This window comes from Trachypithecus francoisi, unplaced genomic scaffold (genome assembly GCF_009764315.1).
Source record: "Trachypithecus francoisi isolate TF-2019V2 unplaced genomic scaffold, Tfra_2.0 Lachesis_group3, whole genome shotgun sequence".
NCBI lineage: Eukaryota > Metazoa > Chordata > Mammalia > Primates > Cercopithecidae > Trachypithecus > Trachypithecus francoisi.
Window position 1 is genome coordinate 84806268 of NW_022681468.1, and position 21024 is coordinate 84827291.

At 43.0% G+C, this 21024-nt stretch overlaps 1 protein-coding gene across 12 annotated transcripts in view; it reads left to right on the plus strand.

The window, feature by feature from the left end:
- Positions 1-16: 16 nt before the first annotated feature.
- The window catches only part of CHD8 (chromodomain helicase DNA binding protein 8), a 69564-nt gene continuing 48556 nt past the window's right edge, over positions 17-21024 (plus strand). For 2 of the 12 annotated variants that reach the window (XM_033188633.1, XM_033188638.1), the window contains exons 1-2: positions 18239-18339; positions 18569-18633. The gene's annotated coding sequence lies outside the window, so the exon portion shown is untranslated. Of the gene's footprint in view, positions 124-18231; positions 18340-18568; positions 18634-21024 lie in introns of those variants that run through there. The other 10 variants (XM_033188634.1, XM_033188637.1, XM_033188640.1 and 7 more) reach the window with 9 other exon arrangements.

Below are 21024 nucleotides of genomic sequence, written 5' to 3' on the forward strand. Positions count from 1 at the left end.
AGAATGGACTACTAGCAAGCTAGATTGAGGCGAGGGCTGGCCATGCTCCGCCGGAAGGCGCCTTGTTCTCGGAGAGGGTGAGTTGAAACACTGCCTGGAAAGGAAGCACCAGGATTTGCACAGGTAAGCTTCCCGCTCACACCCGCTCCTCAGTGCTGGGCCAGGAGTCAGCAAAAGCTGAGGCTCTCAGAAATTTGATTTAAGTAACTCCTCCTCCTCTCTCTTCCACCCCCTGCTCGCCCCCCAGTTGTGAGGGATCAGGTGCGGGGTGATGCTCCGGACTGAACCAGTCTCCTTTGTGAGAGGTCGGGGGAGAGGGTGGCTACCGGGCCGTGGGGTCCGAGCCGGGCCGAGCCGCGAGGGACTGCCTGGGACGCTGTGGAGTTTTTAGGGCTTGTCATTGCACTACTGGGCGTAGTGTAGATTGGAGGCGGCGCCTTGTTCTCCTCTCTTCAGAGAAGGGAAAACTCCCCGGCCCCGTTTGGTTACTCCATACTTTGGATTCAGAAATCAGTGGTTAGGGTTTTCTACTTCTTTTTATGTTTCTTTTTTCTTCTGTATTTTAATAATAAAGGTGGGTAGGAAAGCATGGGGTAAGCGTATGCAGATTTTTACTTATTCTCAGGTGTAAGTTCTGTGGGTCTCCTGGGAGTGAAGAGCAGGCTGTTGGAGAATGTTTAGAGATGGTGGGAAGACAGGAGCTCAAGCCTTGCATCTTCCTTGACAGGTCTGCAGAACTCACTGGTTTACTTCACTAATAGAAGACCCCTCCCCCTGCCTTGGAGCGAATGCAGTTTCTTTATTTACCTGTCTCTAGTGTCGCAGGGAATTTCCCTGCAGAAGCTGTGCAAATGCAGCAGTCTCTTGCTTTTTAAGCGACAGTCTTGAAGTGATTAGGGTCTTCACAGAAAAGGTATATAGTGGACCGATCTCTTTTGTATGGCTAAGCAAAGTGAGCCATAAGGCAGAGATTTAGAACTCTGTCTTTTTCTATTAAAGAATAAAGAGCGGAGCGCCCCAAACACAAGCCAGGGGAGCTGCCTTATCAGTGTCTGCTCCATCCTCTACCATCACACCAGTGTCTACAGATCGTTTCATCTCCATGCTTTTCTGAGTTTGTCGACTCAGGCAAGGATTCTCAGCCTAGGTTAGCATCTGCTGAAGTCATCTGGTATGGGGCACATTACATATCGAAAGTGAGTTTGTGATTTGGATAGTGTCCTGTATTAGTTAATTAGATCGTGTTTTCTGCTTTGGAATTTCTTTTGTATTGGTCACCCAATAGGTTTCAGAACAAATCCTAGTCAACCTCATAGAGCAAGATGTGAGAAACTTATTTCAAGTACTTTGGAATTATCCCAACCCTTAAAAAAAGAGTTATGATAAGAAAAACATTTTCCATGTAAGAAGACCTTCTGCTACAAGAGAGGCGTGCCAGTGAATCTGAAGGCAAGTGAAAGACATTGGCCAGAGAGTAGGCATGTGTGAAGAGACAGGCTTGGGAGAAGGTTTAAAACTGAAATAGTGGGCTAGGCGCCGCGGCTCACGGTTGTAATCCCAGCACTTTGGGAGGTGGAGGTGGGCGGATCACTTGAAGTCATGAGTTCGAGACCAGCCTGACCAACATGGTGAAACCCCGTCTCTAAAAGTACAAAAAATGCAAAAAAAATTAGCCGGGCATGGTCACGTGCATCTTTAGTCCCAGCTACATGGGAGGCCAAGACATGAAAATCGCTCGAACCCTGGAGGTGGAGATTGCAGTGAGCCAAGATCGTGTCATTGCATTCCAGCCTGGGCGACACATCAAGAGTGAAATAGCAAAGGAGTAATGGATTGGGATAAGGGATATAATGGAACAATGTATGAGTACTTGAACAGTTTTTGTATTCTCCATGTTTGATCTGTCCTGTGCATCTGCTCGTTTGATTTTGTCAGTTTTCTTTTTTTTGAGACGGAGTCTTGCTCTGTCACCCAGGCTGGAGTGCAATGGCACGATCTGGGTTCATTGCAACCTCTGCTTCCCAGGTTCCAGCAGTTCTCCTGCCTCAGCCTCCCGAGTATCTGGGATTACAGGTGCCCGCCACCACACTTGGCTAATTTTTTTTTTTTTTTTTTTTAGTAGAGACGGGGTTTCACCGTATTGGCCAGGTTGGTCTTGAACTTCTGATCCTGTGATCCTCCTGCCTCGGACTCCCGAAGTGCTGGGATTACAGGCATGAGCCACTTTTCTAAGCAAAACTACCACATAAGATTAATTTGTGGGTGTCAAAACGGTGTTTGCTTACTGAAGAAATAAGATTTGGTATTCTCGTCTGTGAAAGGACTGCAACATTCAGATGAATATTAAATACTTTAGTGAGCTGTTTGTCTACAGCTCTGAAAAAGTTAAGCTATGTTCTGAGCTTACATTGAGCCTAATACTTGTGAGGAGAACAGAAGACAAACATTTCTCTGAGTCTCCACTTTGATCTCTAGAAGTCACTCTACTTCTGGAGTTGCATTTGAGCAGGTGCTTGATCTGCAGGTCTTTGCATGACCTGTCCTTACATTACTGTGACCATTGTGGTATAATATTTACTATTTTACCTTTAGCATTTGATTCACTGATAGAGTATCATGTTTCTTATCTCACTTTATTTATATCCCCTTCATCATCTATGATCTTTTATTCTTTTGCCTCTCCAAGTTGGTGATCTTTTCATCTTCTTGTGATTTTTTGCACTTTCCTTTTTGCTTAATTCGCTGACATTGTACATTTTTGCTTCTGTTTAACTGAAACCTTTTAGGAAATGTAAAGGGACCCTAATGTTCAAGATGTAGTCTTTCTTTGGTACCTAGTACCCAAATGAGAGTTGTGTTTCTTTCTTAAGAGACGGGGGTCTTTGCCATCTTGCCCTGGCTGGTCTTGAACTCCTCGGCTCAAGTGATTCTCCCACCTTGGCCTCCCGAAGTGCTGGGATTACATGTGTGAGCCACCACACCCAGCCTGACAGTTGTATTTCTTTTTTTTTTTTTTGAGACAGAGTCTCTCTCTGTCACCCAGGCTGGAATGCAGTGGTGCTCTCTCTGCTCACTGCAAGCTCCGCTTCCCAGGTTCAAGTGATTCTTCTGCCTCAGCCTTCCGAGTAGGTGGGACTACAGGCGTGCACCACAACACCTGGTTAATTTTTGTATTTTCAGTAGAGACAGGGTTTCAACATATTAGCCAGGCTGGTCTTTAACTCCTGACCTCGTGATCGGCCCATCTCAGCTACCCAAAGTGCTGGGATTACAGGTGTGAGCCACTGTGCCCGGCTGACAGTTTTATTTCTATGTAATGAAGTTGTTGTATGAAGTTTTTTTTTTTTTGAGACGAGTCTCACTGTGTCACCCAGGCTGTAGTGCAGTGGCGTGATTTCGACTCACTGCAACCTCTGCCTCCTGAGTTCAAGTGGTAGCTGGGGTTACAGGCATGTGCCACCATGCCTGGCTAATTTTTTGTATTTTTAGTAGAGACAGGGTTTCACTATGTTGGCCAGGCTGGTCTCAAACTCCTGACCTCAGGCTGATCTGCCTGCCTCAGCCTCCCAAAGTGCTAGGATTACAAGCGTGAGCCACCACACCTGGCCTGAAGTTTTCTTTTACCTGAAGTTTATTTAACATTTATTGCATTCTTGCTGGGTGTGGTGGCTCACGCCTGTAATCCCAGCACTTTGGGAGGCCAAGGCGGGCATCCTAGCCAACATGGTGAAACCCCGTCTCTACTGAAAAAAATACAAAAATCCGCTGGGTGTGGTGGTGCGGTCCTGTAGGCCCAGCTACTCTGGAGGCTGAGGCAGGAGAATCACTTCAGCCTTGGAAAAGGTTACTTTTTCTCCTTTAATCTCTCAGTTTTGTGTATGAGTAAACTTTAAATGAAACTTAAAAGTTTTTATTGTATTTGTATTGTAAAATAAGTCCACCTCTTTGTAGTTACTTAATGTTTTAGATTTAAACTACAAAGTATCTTAATCTCCAAGGTTTCTCATTAAGCTGTTCTCTAGGTAACATTTCTTTTGCCCTTTTATTATCAATTATATAGTTTCCATCCTTCACTAGGCCCTTCGTTTGTTAATGTAACGTGAAGCAAAATGGTCAACTTCAAAATATCTTATTTGCTGCCTTCAGGTTGCAGCAGGAGACTTAAAGCATGTAATTTCTACCCATTAATTGTATGGTGCAAAATAATAAAAATTCCAGCAGTCATAGATAGAAATTAGCCTGGCATAGATAATTACTTTTTTTTTTTTTTTTTTGAGACCAAGTCTCACTCTGTTGCCCAGGCTGGAGTGCAATGGGGCGATCTTGGCTCACCACAACCTCCGCCTCCCAGGTTCAAGTGACTCTCCTGCCTCAGCCTCCTGAGTAGCTGGGACTATAGGTGCGTGCCACCATGCCCAGCTAATTTTTTGTGTTTTTAGTAGAAACGGGGTTTCACTATGTTGGCCAGGCTGGTCTCAAACTCCTGGGCTCAAGCTATCCGCCTGCTTCTGCCTCCCCAAGAGCTGGGATTATAGGTGTGAGCTACTGTGTCTGGCTGATAATTACTTTTACATTAGTCTTCAGCAGGGAGAGATCCAGGAATATATTTTAAGCAGTGGAGCAGTGTAGGGATCTTAGACAACATTCTAGCCTCTTCAAATTCAGATTCTCCTGTAGTATATTCTCACTAGTTTGTTTGGAAAAAGTTTTCAGAACTATGATTTACTGTTATGTGTAATTATTTTTTTTTTTTTTTGAGACGGAGTCTCGCTCTGTCGCCCAGGCTGGAGTGCAGTGGCCGGATCTCAGCTCACTGCAAGCTCCGCCTCCCGGGTTTATGCCATTCTCTCGCCTCAGCCTCCCGAGTAGCTGGGACCACAGGCGCCCGCCACATCGCCCGGCTAATTTTTTGTATTTTTTTTAGTAGAGACGGGGTTTCACCGTGTTAGCCAGGATGGTCTCGATCTCCTGACCTCGTGATCCACCCGTCTCGGCCTCCCAAAGTGCTGGGATTACAGGCTTGAGCCACCGCGCCCGGCCCTGTTATGTGTAATTATTAAGAAAGAGTTGACCTTGTCATTTTAAGAAGTGAAATATCCCTGATTTTCTTTCCTTTGTATATTAATATATTAATATGTCCATAGATATTTATTATATATGACTTCATTTTATTTGTTGTTTATTTCATTTTAAAAAGATAATTAAATAGCATGCTACTGAAATTATCAGATAATTTACGAGGACTGTGCTTCATTGCTCCCTTGTATGTTAGCACCTTAAATGTGATAGTGCCAATCCTTTGGGTAGTGTCTCAATATTCCAGTGATTAGTAATTTCCTAATAACACCTTTTTGTTTTCAGAGTCTGTAATTCTTCTAAGACTATGTCAGTAGCTTTCCAATACAGGATATATAGTAACTGAATTTTTAATTTTATTTGAGAGAAGGATACTCAACAGCTATAAGGTCTTACACATTTTTTTTCTTTTTTTTCTGTTTTTGCTTTGTTTGTTTTTGTTTATTTTAAGAGACAGGATCTTACTCTGTTTGTTATGTAGGCTGGAGTGCAGTGGTGCAATTATATAGCTTACTGCAACCTCAAACTTTTTGGCCCAAGTAGTCTCAGCCTCCCAAGTAGCTGGGGTTATAGGCCGGCCCATATCACAGTGCTCAGTTGAGAGTTGTAAAATGTTTAAGGTTTCTCAAATTGTCTCTTGTGTTATTACAGAAACATTTGGAATTTCCTGCTTTCTTTTTTTCTTCCACTACATACTTTGGGGATGCACTATATCTTTGGGGATTATTTCTTTGGGACATGGTTATTTAGAAGAACATTGTCATATTAGTGATATGGGAATTTCTTTTGGTTAGTTCTAGAAGAAACCAATGATTTCTATAGTTTGGCTGCCTATTTAGATAGACCCAAATCATAACAGAATTTCGTGTATGAAACATGATTTTATCAGATACACATATATCTAAGTAAACAGCGTGAATGGTAAGGTGTTTCTGGATTTTTGAATTTTTTCATCTTTTTTTTCATTTTCTGTTGCTGCTGCACAAATTAGTGGGTTTTTGAATAGGGGCTAGCAAGTTACATGAACATTGAACTTTTACTCAGTATTTTTCATTTCTTCTACTCAGTACCCAGTCATTCTTGTTTTTCCCCCCTTTCTGGGTGTGGGGCACATTAGTCAGTTTTTCCTTAATTTGCATATAAATTCTCCTATAAAATGTAGTGCTTTTGTGTGTTTTACAAATATGACTGCTGTTGGGACCTTTTTTAAATGAAATTTTAAATATATAGTATAGCAATGGTTACTTTTTTTCACTACGCTCCTGAAAGTCATGGGAGTCAAAAACTAAGTAAGCTGGATCTGGGCATGTGAACTACCAAGGGACAGTCTAGTCAGTTGGAAGCTGAAAGTTACCACAAGCAGGTATTGTGAAGTAAATGGAATACTTAAGAAATAGACACTGACATATTCCTACAAACATAAAAGTGATTAGTTGAATTACCTGGGATGTGACTCTAGATCACAAGCGCTGGTTGAAATCTGTTTCATGATTATGATGTTAAAGACTTGTGCTGCTTTCTCAGCACGGTAGTACTGGAGTGCTTTCATCCTGCCCAGCAGTCCTGCCATATAATTGTGAAACTTTTACATCTATTTCGGTATCCCTCCATTCTACCTAACAGATCAGCTCTGCCAAGTCTCTGAGGAGTAATTTTGCTTTGAGAGAAGCCTTCAGTGGTACTGTTTTAAAATATTGGATGGAGAATAATAAATTCCTTTTTATTTGCCTGCTATGTGCCAAGCATTGTATGTTATCTTTTAATTTTTAGAATAACTCTGAAATGTATGTGGTGCTAGTTTCATTTTACAGGGAAAATAAAAAAAGACTGTGAGGTTAGGTAACACAACCAAGAGTAAGAGGAACTCTGGTCTGACTTCAAAGCCCCATTTATTATCCAGCCTCCCTCCTTTTAATTTAATTAATTAATTAATTAATTAATTTTGAGACAGAGTCTTGCTCTGTCGCCCAGGCTGGAGTGCAGTAGTGCGATCTCGTCTCACTGCAAGCTCCGCCTCCGGGGTTCCCACCGTTGTCCTGCCTCGGCCTCCCGAGTAGCGGGAGGTGGCGCCCTTGTATCACCACTCCCGGCTAATTTTTTGGATTTTTAGTAGAAAGAGGGTTTCACCATGTTAGCCAGGATGGTCTCAATCTCCTGACCTCGTGATCCGCCCGCCTCGGCCCCCCAAAGTACTGGGATTGCATTCGTGAGCCACTGTGCCCGGCCCAGCCTCCCTCCTTTTAAAAATTAAGTGCTGGGCCAGGCACGGTGGCTCACGCCTGTAATCCCAGCACTTTGGGAGGCCGATGCAGGCGGATCAAGAGGTCAGGAGTTTGAGACCAGCCATACCAACATGGTGAAACCCCTGTCTCTACTAAAAATTAAAAAAAAAAAATTAGCTGGGTGTGGTGGCGTGCCTGTAGTCCCAGCTACTCAGGAGGCTGAGGCAGGAGAATCGCTTGAATCTGGGAGGCGGAGCTTTCAGTGAGCTGAGATTGAGCCACTGCACTCCAGCCTGGGCGACTGAGTGAGACTGCATCTCAAAAAAAAAAAAAAAAAGTTCAGTGCTGACCCCTGTGTGCAAACTGTCTTTGACCAGAACACTAGACAGGTAGGTAGATATTCAGTAGCCTGTTAAAGCTGTGCCTTTAGCAATTGTAGAACCTTGAGAATGTAAGATTTATTTTTGTCTTTGTATCTCTGTTAAAAGGGAAAAGAATAAATAGTTTGTTTCTTTTATTTAACTTAGTTATTTTGAAGATAAGATGATGTGAAATACTTTAAGCTGTACGGGGAAAATGACTTGGTCAGTGTTGCATGTAACTCACTTTTTTAGCCAATGCAAGTCAGTTTAGCCCATTAAAATTTCATGAATCCCATGTCACTGGGGTCAGTTTTTAGGCACAAGTCTGATAATAACAGTGCTTTATGATGTTTCTCCTCCCACACATACTCTTTTAGCATAATTGTTGCAGTGAAAACAATTCCTTATAGCCTCTGGTTGAATTAAGTAAATATTTTTATTTTTCTATTAGGCTGAATACATTTATGTGTACTTGGCTCAGTTAAAATAGGGCATGCAGGAATGCATGTGGGGGAGCATGAAGAGGACAGGAATCTGTTACCTAAATTAATATATATTGTTACTATGTTGGATCCCCAAAAGTGGTAGTATAAGGTGAACATTGGCCCAGTTAGAGATTTCTCATCTAGAGCACAGAGTATTATTTTCACCTTAGTGACCATGAGCTAGTGAAGAGCAGCTTCTCCAGATCCAGTCCAAACTTGACCTAAGTCTAATGTTCCACAAAGATTAGGCTCTTACTTTCTGTCTTCAGACTTAGGCCAAAACTTGAGGATTTTACTGGGGAAAAAATGTACAATGAGGTTGACTTAGAAAAAAAGAAAAGAATCGATGCTCTGTTTTTGAGTCATAAGGATATAGTGTCATCCGGCCGGGCACAGTGGCTCACACCTGTAATCCTAGCAATTTGGGAGGCTGAGGTGGGTTAATCACCTGAGGTCGGGAGTTTGAGAGAAGCCTGACCAATATGGTTAAACCCCGTCTCTACTAAAAATACAAAAATTAACCAGGCGTGGTGGTACGTGCCTGTAATCCCAGCTACACAGGAGGCTGAAGTGGGAGAATCGCTTGAACCCTGGAGGAGGAGGATGCAGTGAGCCGAGATTGTGCTGCTGCATTCCAACCTGGGCAACAGAGGGAGACCCTGTCTCAAAAAAAAAAAAAAAGGATATAGTATCATCCATTCACTTCTGACCACAGCTGGAATTGGTCACCATTGAGGCATTATAGTCCTAAACCTAATGGGGTAACTAACATTTCATTACTGTCAACAGCGAGTACCTCACTCTAAGAAACAGTCTTTTATGTGTAGTGCCATACAACCCCTTTTGCTCTATGTAAAAGCTGTGTCTGCTACAGCTACTAAAAAGTGAAGGTGCTTGTGATTTTATGATACTTCTTCTGAATGTTTCTAGTAGGAAACTGTGCTACTCCCCTTTTGCTGTCATGCAGTCTGAGTGAGGGAAGCCATTGCTTTGGTTCAGAAACCTCCCTCCCACACACCTTCGAATAGAAGTTCAGTGCATTCCTTCAACAAAAATACATTGAATGCCCATTATCACCCGATAAGCAAAGGGAATACTGTAATGGACAAGCCATACGCGAGCCCTTACCCTTGTGGAACTTGCATTGTAATGGGGGAGAGGGAGTAGACATCAAACAGTTAATTATATAATCAGTTATTCAATCTCTACAACAAAGGAGAAGTACTGGATGTTATAAAAGAATTGATAATGGGGCATGTAACCTAGAGCACAGTATAGTACAGTGGTTAAGAATGTGTCTTCTGGAGCTACACTGCCTAAATTTGAATCTGATACCACTTTTCACTAGCTGTAGGATATTGGGCAAGGTATTATCTCTTTGTGCCTCAGTTTCTACATCTGTGAAATAGAGATAGTTATTTTAATCTTGTTAAGAAAATTAAGTAAGAGGCCAGGAGCTGTGGCTCATGCCAAAGTAATACCAGCACTTTGGGAAGCTGAGGCCGGCCAATCACTTGAGGCCAGGAGTTCCAGACCAGCCTGGGCAACATGGCGAAACTCCATCTCTACCAAAAATGCAAAACTAGCTGAGCATAGTGGTGTGTGCCTGTTGTCCCAGCTGCTTGGGAGGCTGAAGCAGAGGAATTGCTTGAGCCTGGAAGGCAGAGGTTGCAGTGAGCCGAGATGGTGCCACTGCCCTCCAGCTTGGGTGACAGAATGATACCCTGTCTCAAAAAAAAAAAAAAAGAAAGAAAATTAAATATGTTAATACATTTTCATTGCTTAGAAGAGTGCCTGGCATGTAATGTACATTCAACAATTTTAGCTGTTACTAGTCTGGGAAATCAAGGAAAACTTTTTTCTTTTCTTTTTTTTTTCCGAGACGGAATCTCACTGTGTTACCCATGCTGGAGTGCAGTGGCATGATCTTGGCTCACTGCAACCTCTGCTGCCCGGGTTCAAGCAATTCTCCTGCCTCAGCCTCCCAAGTAGCTGGGATTACAGGTGCCTGCCACCGCACCTGGCTAATTTTTGTAGTTTTAGTAGAGACGTGATTTCACCATCTTTTTTTTGAGACGGAGTCTCGCTCTGTTGCCGGGCTGGAGTGCAGTGGCATGATCTCGGCTCTCTGCTACCTCCCCCTCGCAGGTTCAAGTGATTCTCCTGCCTCAGCGTCCCAAGTAGCTGGGATTACAGGTGCCTGCCACCACGCCCAGCTAATTTTTGTATTTTTAGTAGAGACGGGGTTTCACCATCTTGGCCAGGCTGGTCTCAAACTCCTGACCTCGTGATCTACCTGCCTTGGCCTCCCAAAGTGCTGGGATTACAGGTGTGAGCCACTGCGCCCAGCTCACTTTTTTTGTTTGTTTGTTTGTTTTTTGAGACCGAATCCTGCTCTGTTGCCCAGGCTGGAGTGCAGTGGCACGATTTTGACTCACTGCAACCTCTGCCTCCTGGGTTCAAGCAATTCTCCCGCCTCAGCCTCCCGGGTAGCTGGGATTACAGGCGCACACCACCACGCTTGGCTAATTTTTTTTAAAATTTGTTTTTAGTAGAGATGGGGTTTCGCCATGTTGTCCAGGCTAGTCTTGAACTCCTGACCTCAGGTGATCCACCTGCCTCAGTCTCCAAAATGCTGGGATTACAGATGTGAGCCACCACACCCAGCCAGGGTTTCACCATCTTGACCAGGCAGGTCTTACATCCCTGACCTTATGATCCACCCACCTCGGCCTCCCGAAGTGCTGGTATTGCAGGCGTGAGCCACTGCGCCTGGCCCAACTTTTTGTTGAAATTAGCTCTGAAGGATAAATAAGAATTAAAGTGGCAGAATGGAAGAGAACCAGTTAGAAGGTAATTGCAATAGTCCAGGGAAATGAAGATGGTAAATTGGGCCATCTTTTGAGCCAAAGGGTAATAAAGGCAGAAGTAGATGGATTTGAGGGATATTTAGGAGGTAAAGATGGGAATTTAAAATATTGGGTACGGGTAGTAAGGTAGGTTTCTGGTCTGTGCAACCATGACTGGATAGGAGATGCTGGAGAATGATGACCAGTTTGTGTATGTGCACATGTGGTGGTGGGATGAGGATGGGGGAACTGGAGAGTCTACCAAGAAAAACTATGGAGTAAGCAGAGGGATATACAGATCTAAGGTTCAAAGGTGACATCTTGCCCAGAGATGTGAGAGACATAAGCATATAATTTATTGAAGAAAATAATAATAATTGAGGTGATGTATTGGAATTAGACATCCTTGAAAAGGAAGTATAGAATGAAAAGAAGGCCTAGGACCAAAGTGAACTTCAATTAAAGGGGTGGTATAGGAAAAAAGTAGCAAATAAATGGTTTTTAAAAAAAAACAGTGGTTACATAGATTGAAGGAAAACTTGAAAAGTGTGGTGTCCTGTAAGCCATGGGAAAACAATACATTTGAGGGTGAGAGTAGTGTTATTGCAATTTTTATGACCCTTCCTTGGATCCTTTAGAGTGTGAAGTCTCACCACTCAAAATTGGATACTAGTGACATAGAACATCTAGAACAGGCTTAGGCTGACCAAAGCCATTTAGTTGAACATGATCTTCAGACTCTAGCATCTAGAATGTAGCTATTCCTGTTCACCTTAAATTAGATTTAATATAAAGGGAGAGAGAGCTAGAGTGTGCACTCAAGCTCATAGGTATTAGCCAACTGAAGCTAAACTATTTTGGAGGCCATTAATCTAGGTAGTGATCCTCTCTCAGGCTTATTACTATATGCTAGGTACAGATATTGGCAAAAACAATTTCTTTTCCAATTTATCCAACAACATTTGTCGAGTACCTACTAGGACTTAGCAGTTATGTGTCAAATACTGTGCCTGTTGTTTCATTAATCCTCATAAATGTCCCTGTAACTTAATACTGTTATCCACTTTATGTAGAGGAATGAGCTAGACTCAGAAAAGTTAATTTTCTTGATGGGACAGAAATTTGAACCCAGGTCCCTTGGACTTCAAAGCTCATTATTCCATGTACAAATGTAAGTAAAATATAAAGTAAAAGGTAATTATCCTAAAAGAGGACTACACATAATGCTATGAAAACTCACATGGACAGATTACTTCTGGTTTGACAGTGGAAAGTAGGTATCAGAAAGGCTTTCAATTATTACATCCAGTGGACATTTTAAAGTTCTTATATTGTTGGACATTTTTGCTTTGTTTGATGTAATTGATCACTCTTCCCCTGCAAATATCTACTCTCTGCCTCTGTGACACTGCACTGTCTTACTTCTCTAGCTGTTTTTTCCCTACCTGCTTAAGAAGGCATTATTCTGATTCTTAATTTCTGATGTTCTCCTGGGTTCCTCCTCAGCTTTTCTCACCCCACTAAAAATCTCAGTTGGGTCTCCAGCTAAGTGTTTTCTTTCTTTTTCTTTTTATTTATTTATTTATTTATTTATTTATTTATTTATTTATTTTGAGACGGAGTCTCACACTGTCACCCAGGCTGGAGTGCAGTGGCGCAATCTCGACTCACTGCAAGCTCCACCTCCCGGGTTCACGCCATTCTCCTGCCTCAGCCTCCTGAGTAACTGGGACTACAGGCGCCCGCCACCACGCCTGGCTGATGTTTTCTATTTTTAGTAGAGATGGCATTTCACTGTGTTAGCCAGGATGGTCTCAATCTCCTGACCTCATGATCCGCCCACCTCAGCCTCCCAAAGGGCTGGGATTACAGGCGTGAGCCACCGCGCCCTAGCTAAGTGTTTTCTTTATCCTGCATAGTGTTTAGTTTTCTTAAAACAATAGTTATTTACAGTCAAAACCTAAAAGATTTTCCATAAAACTCTACATTTCTGACTTTTGGAAAATCTGAAGTTTTCTTTTAACCTTGGATATGTGTTTCCATTTGGCAGGACTTAATTAGAGGTGAATTGCAGCTACATTCTTCAGAATGGATATGGGTTCTCCAGTTCTTCACAGACATTAACATTCTCTTGTCTCTCCCAACAATATTTGTGCAGTTGTTCTCTTTCTTTCTTCCTTTCTTTCCTTTCTCCCCTCTCCTCGCCCTCCCCGCTCCTCTCCTCTCCTCCCTTCTCCTCCCCTCTCTCTTCTCTCCTTTCCGATAGGGTCTCTGTCACCCAGGCTAGAATAGTGTCATGAACTTGGCTCACTGCAGCCTTAAGCAATCCTCCTGCCTTAGCCTCCCAAGTAGCTGAGACCACAGCATGTGCCACCATGCCTGGTTCATTTTTTTTTTAAATTTTATTTTGAGACAGGGTCAGACTCTGTTGCCCAGGCTAAAGTACAGTGGCACAGTCTTGACTCACTACAACCTCAGCTTCCCGGACTCAGGCAATCCTCCTGCCTCAGCCCTCAAAACAGCTGGGTCTATAGGCCTGTGTCACACGCCTGGCTAATTTTTGTATTTTTTTTAGAGACAGGGTTTCACCATGTTGCCCAGGCTGGTCTTGAACTCTTGGGCTTAAGCAATCCCCCTGCCTCCACCTCCCAGTGCTGGGATTACAGGCATGAGCCACTGCACCCGCCCTAATTAAATTTTTTGGGTTTTTTTTGTAGAAACAGTGTCTCTTTGTTACCCAGGCTGATCTCAAACTCCTGGGCTCAAGCAATTCTCCAGCCTTGGCCTCCCAGCCTTGCAGTTTTTTTTATCCTTGGTCTGCTCTTCACATTCCCTGGGTAATCTCCACTTTTACAGCTACCACTTAGTTGCAAATAACTATCAAAATCTATCTCCAAGCCGGACTTTTAGACTCATACATCAACCTCCTACTGAATGTCACTACTTAACATACTATAGGCAGCTCATTTTTGATATGGCTAAACTATTCCTCTTTCCCTCTGAACTCCAGGTTCTTCTGATTTTTTATCCCCTAAGTGTTTCTGGCTCTGTCGTTTCCCTCCCATTATGATTTTTAAAACTTGATCTTAGCAAAAGGCCAATAAAAAATTCCATCACTATCTTTTGAACCATATTGCTATAATTTAGGCCCTAATCATTGTGTTAGGATTCTTGGTTGCAAACAACAGGGATCATCTTTTGGCTAACTTAAGCAGAAAGAAAATTTATTGGAAGGCTATTGAATGGCTCAAAAAAGTAATGGGAATGTTAGAGAACCTGGTTTAAAGAACGGTATGAAATCAAAGGAGGGAAGACCAAAGAAAAGGTCAAGGTCACACCGCTGACCAGTCTATATAGGATGCTACAGTTGGACTCTAGTGTCTGCCATTGCCAAATATTGTCTAACTGGTTGGTCCTGGGTCTTTGCATTACTCCTGCAAAGTCAAGACTTCCCCAGCAGGAGTATCCACTTAAAGTAGCCTAGGTCATGTGCAGGCATACTTCTTCTTTGCTAGGAAGGGGAGGAGGTGATTGAGCCCTATCTCCCCAGGCTCCATATGGGGAGATAAGATCCAGCTTTCCATGGAAAATATAGGAAGGGGCCTTTTGATTGCTGAGCAGAAAAAAAAAAACCCCAGCAAATATTCACCATACAACTCCTTTCTGGTCTCTTATAACAGCCTCCTAACTGCTTCTGTGTCCTGTTTCCTCTCACCCCCTAAAGCCAGAGTTAGCTAAACAACATGTAATTCTGATTATGTTATTCCATGTTTCAGTGGCTCCTAATCCACCTGTAAGAAAATGTCTTAATATGTTATTCAAGGCTCTCCACGCTCTGGCCCTTACCTATCCCTTCAACTTCGTCTCCATCCAGTTCCTTCTTTGCGATTTACACTTTAGCAAGGCTGAACTACAGAACTAGAGTTTCCTCTACATGTTTCATGCTGTTTCTCATTGCTATGCTTTGTTTTGCCTTCCCTCTTACTGTCCCTGTTGCCTGAATATCCCTTTCTTACAGCCCACCTTTCCCTTCCACCTGGTAACCTTTCTTCATTGTTTAAGAAACTACTTCCTTGGCTGGACTCGGTGGCTCACGCCTGTAATCCCAACGCTTTGGGAGGCTGAGGCGGGTGGAACACCTGAGGTCAGTAGTTCAAGACCAGCCTGGCCAACTGGTGAAACCTCATCTCTACTAAAAATACAGAAATTAGCTGGGCATGGTGGTGGACACCTGTAATTCCAGCTACTCAGGAGGCTGAGGCAGGAGAATCGCTTGAACCCAAGAGGCAGAGGTTGCGATGAGCCGAGATTGCACCACTGCACTCCAGCCTAGGCAACAGAGTGAGACTCCTTCCCAAGAAAAAAAACCAACAACATAAAAAAGAAACTACTAAGCCCCTGCTGGTTTTATTGAATGTATCACCTTGTATTATAATTGTTTTTATTTGTCACTATTGTCATACTGCCTACTCTTTACCCTCTTCCCACATACATACACAAATGCACTCTTACTTACTGTGAGTTGAGGGTAGGGATTATGTCTTATTTGTTTTTGGATCCCTAATACTAGCAGATTACTTGGCATGTTATGTACTCAATACATATTGAAGTAATAAATTAAGAGGCATTTGATGTTGAACTTAGAGGACAGTAAGTAAGATTTTGGTAATGCAAAGAAACAAAGATGTGTGTAATTTGAAGGCAGCAATATTAGGCTCAGATTAGAAAAAATATGACAATAGTAATTTGTCATTTTTTTGGCTAGCAAGTATATGTAGACAAATAGTGGAAAATAAGACTGGAAAGATAAGATGTTGTCTTAAGTAATTGGGAGCCTTTGAAAATTTTCAAGCACGAGTCTGATTTGGCCATTCTGTGTTTTAGGATATTAATCTGGTTGCAGAATGGATTAGTAGGGTGAGTAGAGAGATTATTTATGAGGCTTTTCTCTTATACAAGCGACTACATAAGTAAGGGAGATGGCAGTAGAAATAGGAGTCAGATGTATGAATCCTAACTTGCCACTTAGTTTCATAGTCAAACATTCAACTCTTTAAGCCTCAGTTTTCTCATTATACACTAAGAAGGTTGACAGAGTCTTTGGCAGCTCCAAAATCTTTGTTATATATTGTAAGAGAATAAGTGACACTTGGCAAATGATTGGATGGTGGCTACAGGGGCAAGTTTTAGAGACTGTTGAGGTTTCGAGCCACAGTGAATGGGAAAACAGTATTGCTGTTTACAGGAGTGGTAATTAGGTGTTTTTAGTGACAGTGGTAATGCTAGGATCTTTAAAAATAGGAGATCTAAAGCAAATTGATTTTCCTAATTTGTGTCCTTAGAGTATAAGAAAATAGGATATCAATGTTGAGGATACTTTCAGAGGAAACTAATGATCAGGAGATAAGCCGCCCTTTTTTTTTTTTTCTTTTTTGAGACATTGTCTCACTCTGTTGCTCAGGCTGGAGTGCATTGGCATGATCTTGGCTCACTGCTGGATTCAAGCAATCCTCGTGCCTCACTCTCCACAGTAGCTGGGACTACACGTGGGTGCCACCACTCCCAGCCAGTTTTTGTATTTTTAATAGAGCTGGGGTTTCACTATGTTGGCCAAGCTAATCTCAAACTCCTGGCCTCGAGTGATCTGCCCACCTTGGCCTCCCAAAATGCTGAGACTACAGGTGTGAGCCACTGCACCTGGCCTTTTTTTGCTCTTTTTTTTTTTTTTGGAGACAGAGTCTTGCTCTGTCACCAGGCTGGAGTGCAGTGGCATGATCTCGGCTTACTGCAACCTCTGCCTCCTGGGTTCAAGCGATTCTCCTGCCTCAGCTTCCCAAGCAGCTGGGACTACAGGCGAATGCCACCACGCCCAGTAATTTTTGTATTTTTAGTAGAGACAGAGTTTCACCATGTTGACCAGGATGGTCTAGATCTCTTGATCTCGTGGTCTGCCCACCTCACTCTCCCAAAGTGCTGGGATTACAAGTGTGAGCCACTGCGCCCGGCATCTTTCTTAATTTTTTTTTTTTTTTTAAAGAGACTAGGTCTTAGTATAATGCCCAGGCTGGTCTCAAACTCCTGGGTACCAGCGATCTGCCCACCTCGGCCTCTCAAAGTGCTGGGATTGCAGGCATGAGCCATCACCGCACCTGGCCAAATTGCTCTTTTTAATAACAGTGTACTTACTGGGCGTGATGGCTCACACCTGTAATCCCAGCACTTGAGGAGGCCGGGGTGGGTGGATCACTTGAGGTCAGGAGTTAGAGACCAGCCTAGCCAACATAGTGAAACCCTGTTTCTACTAAAAATACAAAAATTAGCTGGGTGTGGTGGCAGGCACCTGTAATCCCAGCTACTCGGGAGGCTGAGGCAAGAGAATCGCTTGAACACGGGAGGTGAAGGTTGCAGTGAGCCAAGATTGCACCACTACACTGCAGCCTGGGCAACAGAGTGAGACTCTGTCTCAAAAAAGAAAAAAAAAAACTTTGGTGGATTTAAGGTTGCACACCATCATTCGGGGGTTGACTAGTCTCACTGGGAACTAGAGTGATTTCAAGTGACATCGCAAAGTGGACACTGATTAAAAGGTCAAATGGGCTGAGTTTCAAGAGATGGGAGAACAGGAAACCGAGTTTAGAGGGTAAGGAGTGTTTGTTTCGAGGGGGCTAAGGGTCGGGAATTGTTAGAGGGCCCCAGGAATTACTGTCTAAAAAGTCATATTGGTATCGAAGGGTCGGAGTGTCAAAAATGCGGCAGCCTTATGTGTTGTGGCAGAAAGAGTGTTTTAAAAGGCCCCATATTCCAACTGGGCTGTCTCCCACGATGGAGGGAAGAAGATTTGGCCCCTTTTATTGGGTAGTGGGATACAGTGTAGTCACTACAGGAGAGGGGTTGACAGGGCTGCTAGAAGGCCGGGGATTCAGAGGGAGGCGGAGCTGGCCTAGCGCGGAACCCTCCCTCCCAAGTTTATACTCTTTAGGGTGAAGAATACAGTGTGGATGGTAGGGAATTTAATCTCCAGGACTGGTTTCGCGTACTATGAGACTGTTCCTCTGGCCAGCCCCCTTTTTTCAAGCAAGCTGCAGGCTTCGCCTCGGCCTTAGAAACCGGATAGGCCTCTCCGTGCGCTCTCAACCTAACCTGCGGGGGAGGGGGGAAGGGAGCTCCTCATAGTCCCGCCCTTTGCGCTGTTTTGCGTCTTCTCGCTTTTGGTGACTGGCAGAGCGCTCTAGCCAATGATGGCGCGGGGCGGGCAGGAGCATCAGGTTAGGTTGCACAGGAGGAGGGGGAACTGGTGCTGGAGAGACAGGGAGAGGGGCGAACCGGCCCCCCACAGCCGCTGCAGGTAAAGCCACCTCTCTCCTCCACTGGGGTGAGGCACGGCTCCTTTTCTCCTTCAGGGCTTGTCGGGCTTCTCAGCCTGCAGCTTCCGCCCTAACATTTGCTCCTACCCCGGGCATCCACACCCCCCAACCCCCGCATCTTCCCGTCTTGGCCATCCCCACCCTGGAGGGCACCCCCGCTAGCTCCTTACCTCAAGTGCATGTACCTAATTTCCATTTTGGGGTCTCCAGTTACCAGAAATCTTCCGCCTCTGCTCTATGGACCTTACTGGCACCAACCCCGGCAGTATGAGCAGGTAATGTACCCGGGTCCCCCCACCCCCACCCCAGTCGCGTTTTCCTCTCCATCAACCCCTCAGTTCCTCACCTCGCCCTTTCCCTTTTTTCATTTGAGTACAAAATCTCTGTAGTTTCTTCTTTACCCCCTGAAAATACATGTCTTTAGCTTTCGTAGTTGTCTATTTTGCTTTTCCGATTTATTCACAAGGTCTTACTTTACTAGCCTTATTTTCCCCCAAATGACCATACCCTTGATTGAGGTGTGAGTGCTTTCTCTTTCAGTAATTGGAAAACAAAAACAGAGTAGCCACATATTTGGCAGTGAGAATGGTGAAGATAGAGAAAATGGCCTAGGATCTTGATCTACTTAGGAAATCTGAGTGGCTCCAATTGGGTCCTATGTCTTTCCATCCTGATCCTTTGCTGACCCTAAATTGTGATTGCATTCACTTTGGGTGTTTATTTTTCATTTCTGTATAAGATTTGAGACCCTTCGTGTCTCACAAATGTCTTCATGGTACAGTTTTAAAATACTTCTCTTTTAAAATTATGTTGGTGATTTTCATTTTAGCCCTTTGGATTATTTTATTTTCAAGATATTTCTCATTTAAATTAAGCTGCTTCTATCCATCTTATGTTTCAGTAACATGTACTTATGTCTCTCTGCAACTGATCTTCTTGAAAGGATACAGTTTCCAACAACAAGATTTATACTTTGAAGTAAATAAAATACTTTATTTTTTTCCGAACCTTTGAGCAGCTAGAGGTTAAGTGGTCATGAGTGGTACTTTCTAAAAGTGCACATTTCAGAAAGAGGTCAGCATTGCTCAATACTGCATTCGTTCATTGTCTTCTAAGAGGTTGTCACTACAGAGAAATCTATAAGTGGGCAATAGATATCTGTAGCTCATTTTACATAATTTTATCTATTAGATGACTGAACTAATCTCTTCTAGTGCTTCTCATCCCTCATAAACAGTAAATTATGATAAACTCCTTTTGAGAGGCTATAGGAAATCTTATCCCATCCCAAAGATATTGGTAACTCTGCCAAGCCAGGAATGTTTCTTTCTCTGCCCCCTACTCCTCACATGTGTCTTTTACAGATCTTCACTAGCCAAGAAGGCTTTGTCCAGTGTTAATAAATATAAATAGCCTAAACAATGAGATGTAGTTTTTTCACTTGATAAATATAAAATTATAATACTGAATGCACCCTTAAGAACTGCACATTTATCTCCACCCTCAGTTCCCAGAAGCCCTTCTTAAGGGCCTTAGTCTCCATCCCCTGGTTGAGAATCACTGCTTTGTTGAAAGGTATGGACAGATCGAGACAGAAAAATATAGGGTAGAATTAAAACAAAATACTTTCTTATAGGACAGGTAGTTTATTATGGAAATGGGCAAGGTTGAGGAATAATGTAAAATAAGAATGAGAGACTTGGGACTCTGGATTTCCAAAAAAAATCAAGAACTGTATTAAAGGTGGTAAAGCTGCAGAAGAACATCAGTTTGTACCTGTCTCAAGGGGAAGCAGTAGTTTCACCTTTAAGAAGGAGATAAAGTGAAGGGCTATGCTGGCATATATAATAAAGTATTTTTCTACAGGTTATTGGATTGTTATTTGGCGATTCTAGATAGATGGCCTTGGATTTTAACATTAACTGACTAGTTTGTTACTTTTCCCTTCCACTGCCATTCCTCACCCCCGACATGCCCTCCAAGATTTCTGTCATGATTCTGGTCATTAGTTTGTAATTATGGAAAGTGACTAAGTACGACCACTAAATTTTGTCTTTTCTTTTGAGCACATACATGTGTTTCTCTTTTGGGGAATGGTGGGCCAAGACTGGCTTTTCATTCTTAATGTGATAAAAGTTGGTATGACTTATTTATCTAGGCAGTTACTTTGCGTTGAAACCCACTTAACATCTGTTCATTTTTGCTACTAGGGTTTGAATCAAGGAAAGAGAATTCATGAGATGGATGAGCTTGGTAGAATAAATAAGCCATTTGTGGATATAGCCAGAGTAACCCACAAGTAGTAGTAGAAGGAGGGTTAACAAAAGTTAGATGTATGTTGGGAGAAGGTTTAATCTTGTAAGACTCAAGGACAGTTTAAAGATGGGAGCTAGAAAAGAAGTAGGAGACTAGGATAAAAATATGAGATGAATTGGGTCAGTATAGGTGAGATGATGGGACTGAGAAGTAATGATACTTGGTGGCAAGATTTTTAAATTATTAGGCATAGACCAAAGTAGGAGAAGCAGAAATTTGGTTCGAAAATTGGGAAGGGAGAGATAAATGATAATGCATTGATCTTTAAAAAGCTTATACTAAGTAATGTGGGGGTAAGGAGATTCATCAGAAACCATTAGCCTTGTTTCTTCTATTTTAAAAAAAAACTA